Source organism: Ochotona curzoniae, unplaced genomic scaffold, assembly GCF_017591425.1.
Source record: "Ochotona curzoniae isolate NIBS_2020 unplaced genomic scaffold, NIBS_Ocur_1.0 contig_2309, whole genome shotgun sequence".
NCBI classification, from domain to species: Eukaryota; Metazoa; Chordata; class Mammalia; order Lagomorpha; family Ochotonidae; genus Ochotona; species Ochotona curzoniae.
This window is the reverse complement of record NW_024465414.1, coordinates 9997-22999: the sequence shown is the minus strand read 5'-3', so window position 1 is coordinate 22999 and position 13003 is coordinate 9997.

The following is a 13003-nucleotide window of genomic DNA, read 5'->3' as shown; positions in this document are numbered from 1 at the left end:
TGCTTCCTAATCTTTACAGACTATCTGAGAGTGGAACTTTGCATTTGAAACACTTATATACAACACTGACTAGATTTGTATTTGATTTTCATCTTGTTTAAGTGAACTATGCAGCCAAACAAAGCTTAAATGTTCTTTTCAGTGCTTTTTTTCTAATTTTTAACATAGACAACTTCAAAAGTCCTACTGAAAAGACTTGCTTTTTTGGGTTTTATCCTATCTGTGCTTTGTCTTGGAATAATATTTTATAAATGAAACTTAATGGAAGAGGGGAATTTTGGATTCTATGAGAGCTAAATGTGGCTCATAAGATTTTTTTTGCAGCATTATGTGTTGCTTACTTGCTTATTATACACTTAAAATACACAACCTCACATTTTAAACCTTTGATGAAAAGAATGTGAAATACCTCTTAAGTTTAGAGATGTAAGTGTGACCTTTTCAACATGCTCTTGAGAGATTAAATTCAAGATGAAGAATTAAAAGGAAAATAAGAACACTAGAAAAGGCAAAACATTTAAATGTTTTGGTATAGAATAAGGTATTTTTAGATGAAATATGTTCACATAACTCTAAATTCTTACTTCAGGTTTGTCTGGGAGGCTAATCCAAACTACCTCCTAAAAATTAAGTTTTCTTTTAAGTCCATATAGTAGAAAAGTGTTAATTACCATGTAGAGTTGGCAAGTTGAGCGTTATTTTTATTGACTAGAGTTTGCAAAAATTTAAAAAGAAGTAGTACATAAGTTGACTTTGGGACATAAAAGTATATTTTAAGTCTTTCAGTTATGGGTATTTGAAAGTTGATGTAGTTTTAGCAATTAGTCATACATAAAATTTTAACATTCAGTGAGTGCAGTACATTAGGACATGGTTATTGGGGATTTTGGTTAACACACCTTTGAAGTTCCTGCTATTGAGTGTTAACACTTACAGACTTGTCACAACGTAGGAAATTCCCAAAAAATGTTTTTCCTGTTTGGTAGTGTGCTGCATTTTGGTGCTTCATGATGCTTACTCAGCCTCTGACATCTTTCTCTGTGCCAAGCAGTCATATTTAGAAGCTGCATTTACAGGTTTAAACATGTTTAAGTGGCCTTTTAGATGCTAGAGTTAATCCAGTGTTAAAGTCTCCAGTTGTATAGGAACCTAAACCTAATGCCAGCCAAAAGCAAAAGCATGGGATAGATATTTTTTGCAACTTCTTTTTTCTTTTTAGCACTTGTTGATATCCTCTTCCAGTTATTAATGTCATTTTGTAGCCTATTTTCAAAACTATATGTTCTAGATGGGCAATTCTTTTAAAATAATCTTTGAATTTGAGTTTTCCCAAGTGAATTTAAGAAATTTAAGAAAATACAAGTAAGACTTTGTATTCAAAGGCTTGATTCATAAGCCTTTACATAAAGTTAGTTGATGAGAAAGTTATCCCTTTATGTCTTAGTAATGTGAATACAATATTCAGTGCTTATTTCTCACACAGTCTGTAGTTATGCACAGTTAGGTTTTTGGTCACAACATTAAATCCTCATTTTAAAAGGTAATTACGATTTTGGTATAGTAAAGACATTTTGCAGAAAAGAAAATGGCAGTTGTACTTACTGTTCATACAGGTTTCAGTTTTAGCTAGGTTTTGTTCTGAACTTTGTTAGCAAAGTTTAAAAAGTTAATGTTTCAGTTAAAAGTCTTACAGAGGTACAAACTCTTTCAAGGACCTAAGTTATTGTTTAGTTGAAGTTGCCTATAAAATAGTGTACGTTGCTTCCTCTCCATTGTAAAATACTTAAAGAAATTCATATGAGGAAATACAACTGTATAATTGAAAATAACATGCAAAACTAAAAGGAAAAGTATTTTTCTTTCAATAAATATGTTAGCTTCTTTGATTCTGATATTGTTGATACTTTCTCCTTTTTAAAAGTGCAGTTTTGCTAAATGTAATAAACATAAGAAAGTTGATTGTTATTTATTTCCATCATCCATGTTACACGCAGTGAAATACATGTGCATTTTCTAATTTTGATTCAACAAGTAGCAAATCAGTGAATTAGAAGTAATATTCCATAAAACCAAGAAGAATTTACTGTTTGATCAGTGGGATTTGGGATTTTTTTTATCTTTGCTAAAGATTATTTTATTTAGCTCTGCATCCCCAGGCAAGGATGCTTATAGGCTATGTTTCTGGAAGTATTTAAAATTCATTTCAGAGATGACTGTTTGGTACAGTGGTTATATTTCTGTTTAGGTTGTGCCATTTCAGAGTCGTGGCTTGAGACACAACTCCTCTTCACCCAGGCTGGTTCCCTGGCAGCACTTCAGATAGTAAGCTAAAGATGCTAGTTCAGGTGGAAGACTTAAAATGAATTTCAGGTTATCTCTTTTAACCTCACACAGCTCTGTCTGTTGCAGACACATAGGAAGTGAACCAGTGCATGGAAGATTTTATAGATGCCTGTCCCTTTCAAATAAAAATAAAAAATTATTTAATTTTTTAAAATAGTAAAATTAATTTCCACGTAAATATACATAGCACATTGAATCGGTGATTACATCTTTGTGCTCCCTTTGGGTAAGTCTTCAGTAAGCAGTTACGTACTATGTTGCCATACTAAAAATAGAAACTGGGTCGGAGTCAACCGGAGGTCCTTATCATAATTGAGACAATTTGATTTTTGTTGATATAAAATCACATAATCTAAAAGCATCGCATCTGAGAATGTATAATTAGTGGTAACAGTGCATTTACGAGTGTCACATTATCATTATTTTTTATTGGTGATAATAAACAGGAATGGCATTGATTAGAGTCTTACCTCTTACCGTATTAATAATAAGTAACCTTCTGGTATGTTAGCTATCCAGAGAGTCTATAATCTGTATGAAGAAAAGTACCTTGACTTTCAAAAGTTCAGAGATAGAAGTTTTGAAAGCAGTTACTGTCAATGTGGATGCCAGACCTGCCAGCATACACATCTGAAAATTATTAAGCACCTGAAAATTTACAGGTATAAAATATTGGACCTTGGGCCCGGCGCGGTGGCACAGTGGTTAAGGTCCTCGCCTTGCATGCCCGGGATCCCATATGGACGCCAGTTCTAATCCCGGCAGCCCCGCTTCCCTTCCAGCTCCCTGCCTGTGGCCTGGGAAAGCAGTCGAGGACGGCCCAAAGCTTTGGGACCCTGCACCCGCGTGGGAGACCCAGAAGAGGCTCCTGGCTTCAGATCAGCATAGCATCGGCCGTTGTGCTCACTTGGGGAGTGAATCATCGGACGGAAGATCTTCCTCTCTGTCTCTCCTCCTCTCTGTATATCTGCCTTTCCAATAAAAATAAAATAAATCTTTAAAAAAATATATTGGGCCTTCTATATGCCATTTAAATAAGTTCCAGCAAACAAGTAGATTTTATTATACTGTACACACACACACACACGCATTCACACCACTTTAACTGCATTCAGGAATGTGTTTTCAGGATCCTTGCCTTTTGTTAGCAAACAAACTCAGTCTTTCGCCTTGTAATGATACATGTGATCTTTAAAGGCAAGGTCTTTGTTGTTGATGCTTTCTTCTAGCCTTTGTTTGATGGTGAATGTGTGTGGTGTTTTTTCTGGATTTAACTGCATCAGTTGAGAACCATGTTGTTTTTGTCCATATTTTGCTAGCCTACCTATAAAAGTACTGACTTTTGCCAATTCTTGCATTTTACAATTAAATTCCATGTAGCTGTGCTGTGTGGCTCTGCGGTTCAATTGGACACAATTTGCTGTCAAGATTTTTTGTGTTTATTTATTTGCGTTTTGAGGGATAATGTGTATTTTGTGTATTTCTTTGACTCATGATAATGCCATAATGTTAACTTCACTTTGGAGGGAAGATTTTCAGGATAAATAATTTTATTTTGTTCAGTAGTTTTCCCCAGTGAAAACACCTGCTCCTGCATGCTTCACAGCTTAAAGAATTTTTTCGAGTACTGACTCTGCTGCCTTAATACTTCTGGTTTTATGGATTTTCTGTTTCTTCATGCTTTCATCATGGTAGGTTGTTGCTAGAAAAATGACCATTTCTTTTATCCAGTTTTGGCACTATTATCACAATCTTTCTTATTTCTGTGACATGATTATAGCTACCCTAACTTGTGATATGTTATTTGCATCTCTCCCGTTTCTTGGTAAGCCAAGCTGTGCTTCCTTATTTTGTTCATTTCCTTGAATTTGGACTTTTCTCTTCTCCTGTCTTTAAGTCTCTGAATCTTGCTCTGCTAGCTGCTAGTGTCTGTAAGATGTGGGAAGGTTACATAGTTCATTTGGGATTTTTTTCCCCTTAATTTTAGTATTGACCTGGAACAATACCATTTGCCAGGGCAAATGGGACAGTCACCATTTGTTAATTCATTTAAAATTGCCTGCAAAGCAGGTATGCTGGTACGTAAACCAAATACATTGTTGAGTGGATAGAAACCCAATTACTTGAATCAGGCTTGCTGTCTTCCAGTGTCTGTAGTAACAGGGAGCTGGAATTAGGAGCCAGAGAAGGTAAAGCACTCCTATGAACAATTTTGGTATCCTAATCACTAGACATATTACTAAACAGCTGTCACATTCTCTCTCAGATATATAGACAGACAGATAGACAGGTACACACATAGATGTATTTAATGGGTATTTCAAAAAGCTCTTTAAAAATGCTTTGATTTTATTGTGAAGATTTTTTTTTTTACAGATCGATTTATTTGAGAGTCAAGAGGGAAAGACAGGTGTTTTACTTACTAAATATTGCCAGGTCTGAACAGGTTGAAGCCAGGAGACCAGAACTCCATCTGGCCTTCCCACATGGATACCAACGATTAAGTACTTGAGCCATCATGCTGCTTTCCCAAGAGGCACATTTATAGAAAGCTGGGATCACAAGTGTAATGGAAACTCAAACTCAGACAGTCGTATGAAAGTAGCCATCTCATAGGTCACACAGTTTTTGTTGTTGGTGGTGGGCAGTTAGGTTAAATATACATCTTCAATATTGTGAATCATGTAGCAACAAACACCAGAATGCAGATGTCTGATAGACCCATTTCATTTTTCATATGTATTTGTTGAGAAGCATTATTACTACACTATAAGTTAGTTCTCTTGTTTCGGTATTTTTATTCTTTTAAATACTACAACTTTATACCAGAAATTTTGGCATAAAAATACAAATGCATATATTTATTCCAAAATTAACAACTACTAGGCAGAACTCTCACAAAAAAGTATAAAGTGTATGGGAGAAACTAACATACTGGGAACTGATGGATATATACGGCATGCATTTTACTCCTTAATAATGCTAGCATACCTATTATTCTTAATTATAATTTTATATTTCCTTGCTTTGTTTCATGATACATTTACATATCAGAAAGTGAAGTCTGTATCAGTGAAATGAATAACTGACTTAGGGACAAAGGAAGAAGAACCCATAGGGATAGGGATGGGTTAATGCCCTGTACATGTAAACCAGTATTATAAACTAGCATATATATGTGTGTTTATATATGTGTGTGCATATGTGTATAAAATCAGTGTATACACACAGACACACATAAGCTAATATCCTATACATGTAAATCAGTACACACACACACGTTTGCATATATACATAAGTAAAATAAAGCATCTGCTGCACTATTAAATTTTACTACTTATGTTTCTGATGTAGAACTCCATAAAACATTTCTTGAGCCTGGTGGTGTTGAATTCCTTTTTTTTCTTTGTCATGAAAATCTGTTTCTCCATTTCTTCTCCAAGTGTTTTGAATACTTCAGCACTCTCTGTCCTTGTAAGGTCTCAGCTGAGGAGTCAGTCATTAGTTGATTTAATATTGTCATTCAAATGCCTTGACAGTTTGCCTTAGAATTTCTCTTTGTCTAGTTTTAACGTCAGTTTCAATCAAATCCACTGGACTTGAAGGTTGCCTCTCCGTCTCTCCTAAATTTTTCTGTTTCAAGACTTTTGTTTTTTAATGGCCATTCGCTCTGAATCGCCTAAAGAGTAATTAGTTGCTTCTATCCCACAATATCACAGGTTTTCTCTTCTCAATTTAATTTTTTTTTCCTTGTTGGTGGTTATTTCAAAAACTATTTTCAGCTTCAGAAATTGTTTCTGGTTGTTTATTTTACTTGAGACAGTCAAAATATTTGATTTGTTACAGTGATGTCTCATTTACAAAATAGAACACTGGTTTATTTGAAAGGCAAAATTATCAGAGAGAGAAAGAAAGACAGAGATACTCTGTCTTGTGGCTCTTTCCCCAAATAGCCATAACCACAGTTGGGCTACTATGAAGTCAAGAGCTTTATGCAGTTTCTTGTGTTGGTTCAGGGGCCCAAGAACGAGGGCTGGTTTTTGCTGTTTTGCTGAGTACATTAGCAGAGAGCCGAATCCTAAGTGAAGAAGCCAGGACTTGAAGCTGTATCCATATGCGATAATTTCACCAAAAGCTGTGGCTTTGCCTGCTGTGCTAGAGCACTAGCCCTTTATTGAACATTTTAACAATTTCATAAATTGTCATAATACTGCATTTGTATATTACTTTTTCATCTCACTAAATTTCTTCATTCTTTTGAATTCGTTGCTAGGCATTGACAGTTTTCATTTATTCCATCAAAAAGAAATTTGTAAAATGTTTCTATTACTGCATTTATTACTTTGTTTTTATGTCTGGAATTTATGCATTTGGTGGTTTTTTCTTTATCAATTTTAGAAGGTTTTAGTATGTGGCATAGCGTGTTTGGATTTGTGGTGAGTACATCAGTATAGCATACTGTTTCTATACTTTTCAGCAGCAGCAGTCAAGCTCAGCGATACCTGTAGGTGCCTACTATTTGCTACTAAGATTGCCCCTAGGGAAGTCAGTTCCATGGAGGCTGTGTGTAGTTCCTCCAGGATCATGTAAGGCTTTCCTTTCAATTCTGGTATGTTGTATCACATTGGCACTGCTGAACTGAGCTCACGTGAGTGGCAGATTAGGGTGATGGTACTAAGAATGCGTTACCAAGTCCCAGCATCTGCATTTCAGTGTCTTACTGCATTATCTTTAGAAAGACGGTAAGGTGATGATTTCCAGTTGCTTCCTTGGGGCCTCAGCAACATAAGCCAGTCAGTAAAGCAGTGGTGTTTTCCTTCATCATAGGTGGATTGGTAGTCTGCACCCTGGGCTTCTCGACCAAGACACAAAGGGGTTACACAGTAGTCTGTTGCTGCTAGGGACAAGAGAATTAGGGACAGTGCTCGGCTGATCCTTTGGGATGATCACATGATATTGTCACCAGAATATGGTCAGTCATGTTGAACATTCTATATAAGTTTGAGAAAATATGTATTCTGTCAGTTATATCCCATTGATGTTTTGCTGAGACCAACTATAAACTCTCCCACCCTCGATTTTCTCCTACCGCCATCTTTTCTTCTCTGATAGAGGAGTGTAGCAATCCACAACTAGGAATGTATTCTTCCATCCCATTGTATCTCTGAATATTTGCTTTAAGTCGTAAAGTTGTTGGGCATATATGCATTTAGAAAGGTACTGGCTGCCACTGCCTTTATATTATACTATATTTCAATGGTGATAATCTTCAAACTTTGCTGCCTGCTTGTCTGAATTAATGTAGATACAGCTGCTCAACTTCTTCAGTGGTATGTTTATCATTTTATTGCTTGTTAATCACTCCCTGATCACCAGGCCTGGTCTGTTAATCTGTTGTGCATGCAAACATGTGTCAAGAATGTTTTTTTAGCTGTGTTGTCACGCAAAGAAGTATTATTTTTAACAACATTTATTTACCTCAGGGAGTTAGAGGGAGAGATAGACAGCATGTACCGATTCACTCCACAGTTGGCCACTACAGCCCATACTGGACCAGGCAGAAAGCATAACCAGGAGCTTCATCTGGGTCTGCATCGTAGAAAAAGGTGACTCAAGCACTTGCACCTTTAGAGGATGTTTTGTGGGTCTCGCTAGCAGAGGGTTGAATCAGAAGTGGAGCCTTGGTGAAGAAACCATTGCTCTTATGGATTGTTACAGGTAGTGGCTTAGCCCTGCCTGTATGGTCACACTGTAATTCTCAGTGAATGGAATTAACACATCGTAGTTCCCACGAGCAGCTGAAGTGCCTGGTCCAGCAACCACTGATCCAAAAACGAAGGCATACGTCATGTACACGTATGTTTACTTCTGTTTTTAATATGAAAATGTATCACATAAAATATAATGTGAGGGGACATTATTTTCCACCTGTGAAATAAGCAGAAATAATCCTACATGAAAAGTGGCATAAGAAGAAGGGAATAGATTTTTCAGAGGAAATTATCATTTTTAAATATTTATTAGATCATTTTACAACATTCTTGCCTATTCTGTAAGAAACACAAGAATTACTGTGATTCCTGGGTCACCAGGAAAGTGACGTAAGTTATTCATGTTGTAAATTATCAATACTGTAACCTGTTCCTATTGTACAAAATGGGTTCATGCTTAAATATTTAACATGTTAAAAATTATTTTCCATGATTGGTTTCATAGGTAATAGGGATTTCCTCATGGCTGACTGCCCCCTCCAGCTTTGTCCCATCCAACTCCACACTGGTCAGGACAGTGGGGGCAGGGTATGGAGTGATTCAGAGCACCCTGAATGAACAGTGCCCTTCACATCTGAAAGAATTGCAGAGAGAGAGATTTGGCACTCTACCTTTCCAAATAAATACAATTTAAACCAGATAATTTTTTTCAGTGATGATATTACCTGCCTGCTCCCCTTCCCCCAACACACACACACACACACACACACACACACACACACACACATGAAAGATGAGGTATTTTCAAACCCTCTGGTAAAAAGAGATTCTCCTCCTCAAGCATTTTTTTTTTTAATTATTGATTGGAAAATCCAGGTTAGAAAAAAAGCGTGAAAACATGCACCGATTTTCCCAACACAATGTCCAGCATATTTCTTTTACTTTTACAATTTTCATTTTTATTTATTTTGACTTTAAAATTTTAGTTCTGTTTTCATAGGTTTATATGTCTTATTTTTTTAAGCTATATATTTTTAAAAGATTTTTTATTGTTTTTATTGCAAAGTCAGATCTATACAGAGAGGAGGAGGAACAGAGAGGAAGATCTTCCGTCCGATGATTCACTCCCCAAGTGAGCGCAAACGCTGAAGCTGTGCCGATCTGAAGCCAGGAGTCAGGAACTTCTTCTGGGTATCCCATGCTGATGCAGGATCCCAAGGCTCTGGGCCATGCTCAATTGCTTTCCCGGGCCACAACCAGGAAGCTGCATGGGGAGTGGGGCTGCCGGGACTAGAACTGGGGCCCACATGGGATCCTGGTGCATTTAAGGCGAGGACTTTAGCCGCTAGGCCAAGGCGCCAGGCCCTATAGGTCCTTTTTTATTTTTTTCACTTAAACTTTTTATCTTCATGGGACTTCTCATTTATATTTTGTTTTCATTATTTTTCCAGATTTTTTTCATTTTTATTTCCAGATTTTTTTCTTTCTTTTTTTTATTTACATAAACGTTTTTATTGAGTTATGCTGTCGCATCCTAGGACATTATTAGTATGAGGCAGCTATCAAGCTGAACTAAAATTCCTTCGCCCCTGCTCTGGCTGACTCTGCTGGATGAAGGAGCTGTCATTCAGTGCTAGAACCCTGCTCGCCAGTTTCCCAGTTTTAAATGTTTGCTAAATTCGGCCTCATAAAGTAAATAGCAGAAGTTTTTTACTTGAATTTAAAATTTTTCACTTTCTGCTGTAATACATCAATTTAAATATGAAAATGTATTTGTAACATATAACTTGAACTGTGATGAACTATCCTTATTCTGTTAAATATGATTTTTGTAATCTAAGCTTAAATATAAGTTTCCAATTTTTGGTAGTATAATTTTAAGTGCAAATATGTTGTAATATGATTTTATGTATGAATATATGATTTTCCAACATATAATTTTAAGTGTAAGAAATTAAAGTTTTACAAAGTGATTTTAAATAGGTATATGCAATTGTGTCATGCTACTAAATGTGAAGAAATTTTTAGTGATATAACTTTGAATATATAGCTTTATACTATATGCTTTTAAATGTAAATAATGTCTTATGTTTGTATATTTTGTAATGTACAATTAACTATGGCAATATAATACTCAATATAGAATTGTTTATACTCACCCTGTCTTGTGAGATATAACTTAAATTATGAATATACAGAATGAGTTGTAATAGGAATATATACTTTTTGTTAAATTATAGGTATGAATATTATTTTGGTTATATATAATTCTAAATAGGAATATATGTGTATGGACTAAAGACTCCTAATTATAAAATTTTTCAATGTCAATATAAAATTTAAAAAGAAAATCTTGAAATATGATTTTATGTATGATGTATATTTTTATGATTTAGAATATGAGCATATAGTTTTATTATGTGTACATGATTCTGAAAGTGAATAAAAATTTGTATGTAATTTTAACAGAATATGTAATTTTTTAATATTCTTACTCCTCCTGTTGTAATATGCAATTTTAAATATAGCTACAAAGTTGTAAGCTGCCCTTGACATTTCCTTGATGTTCCATGTGTCTTTGCCTCCTTACATCTGCAAACATAAGGTAAAATTTCCTGGAAATGGGATTTTTTTCAAGAGTTGAACATGTACTATTCTTTGATGTTTTCTTTTTCAATGTTAGCCTCCATGACTCATCTTTCTACCACTGCTCCTCAGAGCCTGAGGCAAAAATATACAAAAGTAAGTGTGTGTGTGTGTGTGTACATGCAATTTCCTCATTCCAGTGAGGAAATTGAAGGATAGGTGGTTGTCATGGCTGTAGTATAGAATGATAGTTCACTCATCCACTCAGGCACCCAGAGGTTGAGTTGCGTGCCTTGAGGTTAGGGTATGAAATTAAATTGCTTTTATATTTTGAGAGGGATTGAACATTTTTTTAAAAATTATTTTTCAGAATGAACTATTTTTCAGAATATTACTGCTTCTCTCACCAGATGCACTCTGTCCCATCTTAGAATTAGAGAAGCAGAGGGTACGTACTTCTCAAAGAATGTTTCAACTACTCACTCACTCTGAACCTGACTTTCTGTCAGAGGGCCTGCAGCACCCTGGGTGAAGTCTATCCACACCGCAAAGACCAAGAGAGAAAAGACCGGTGTTTTCATCAAGCCCTCACATTGGGCATCCCTAGCTTGGAAGCCAGCTTCAGCTGAGTTTGGAGCTCAAGAAGGGTGTGTGGATTCAGCAAAAAGAGGTACAGACACAGTCAGTTGGTCTCTACTAACAGCTCAAGAAGCTGTCGTTTTTATTTACTCAGGCACATCATGAGCTTTGCTCTGCAAGAACATTTAGTTATTCTGTTTTTTCTTCATGACTAAGCGGGGCATGCCCAGACACTTGTTCATTCCGTTTGTTACTTCATGGTTAAGCAGGTGCCCCTAAAGATAATTCAGCAAAATAGTATATTTATATTCTTCAAAACAAGCTGATGTTCATTGTTCAGTAGTAGCTATGTAGCAGAAAGCCAGGACTCCAACAAGGTAAAAGCAATTACCTGCTAATCAGTAATACATTCCTACTGCATTTCTGTTCCTACAACTTACCCATCACTTAATGGGAAAGATATGGTAAAGAAAAAAAAAAAACACCTCTAGTTTCACAACTTATCTATCACCCAACAAGCAAAACATAGCCTAAGGAAAAAAACATAAAGATTCAAAGCAAAACTTTAAATATTAAAGCCCTATATAACTACGGTTTGCAATCCTATAAGCAATCAAGCAATAATTAAAAGCGTATTTCTACAACATCAACGAAAGCATCCTTTAGTTCCTCTAGCCAAAAGTCATAAAAGTGGCTGAAAGAGATACATTTTTTATGCTTCAAAGAGTTTCAAGGACTTTAAGGTCACAGTGACTATATTTATCACCATAGCAGTCTCAGCTCAGACTCCCATCACTTCCGTTAGTTTTTAGGACATTTATCAAGCCCTTTCCCAGAAGGCATGCTACATGCCCGGGCCAGATTCCAAGGCAATGGGTAGGCACACAATAAGGTGTCCAGAAACGGCATAGGCTTAGTTCTACTCCTGTGTGTAAATTGTTAAAGGCCCACTCAGCAAGCCGTTGTCAGCAATATTAACTCCCAAGCTCACGTCTATTGCAAACACCATTGCATAAGGACAAGCAACAATGCCCCCAATAGATTAGAGAATTCTTAGTGGGGTGGTTGACTGTCCAGGAAATGTGGATGAGATTGTGTCAAGGTGGTTAGAGAGATATCCACCAGGCCCTGCCATGCAGCTGGAAGCTCCTCACAGCTTGCCAACAGGGGAACAGATGTCTTTAAACCTCATGTCATCCACATCCACTGCATAGACCCCAGCAGAACATTTCTCAATCAAGATGACCAAATGAAGTGTTATCAAAATAATGTCTAACAGTTTTCAAGTTGGAATTATTCAGCATTTGAAAAGATTCTTTCAAATTATTTGATTTGAAAGAAACAGAGAGAAGAGAGGAGACAAAAGACAAGACCAAACTGGGCCAAGGTCAGGTTGAAATCAGAAGCCAGGATCTCCCTACCCTGATTTCCTTTATGAGTGAGAGGGTTGCCTATGTGTGTTACCGGGGGGCTGGGTCAGAAACCAGGTATTTGATTAACCCGCTGCAATGCACTCATGGTCCCTTAGTAATTACATGTTAACCTAAACAAATGCCTTATGCCTTTGATTTCCTGTTTTTGAAAAATCTCAGTTTGTTCAAAATATATTTCAAAATCAAGTGGTGTGTTTATGAAGAACATCCCTATTGCTAAATTAAAATGTCCCTATTGTTAGGAATGCCCCTACAGTTAAATTCATGCTTGAATACTATAAGCTGCTAAACATAAATATGAAAAAAAAATATGAGACAGCTGAATAGTACCCTATACCGTTTTAAGGTTTA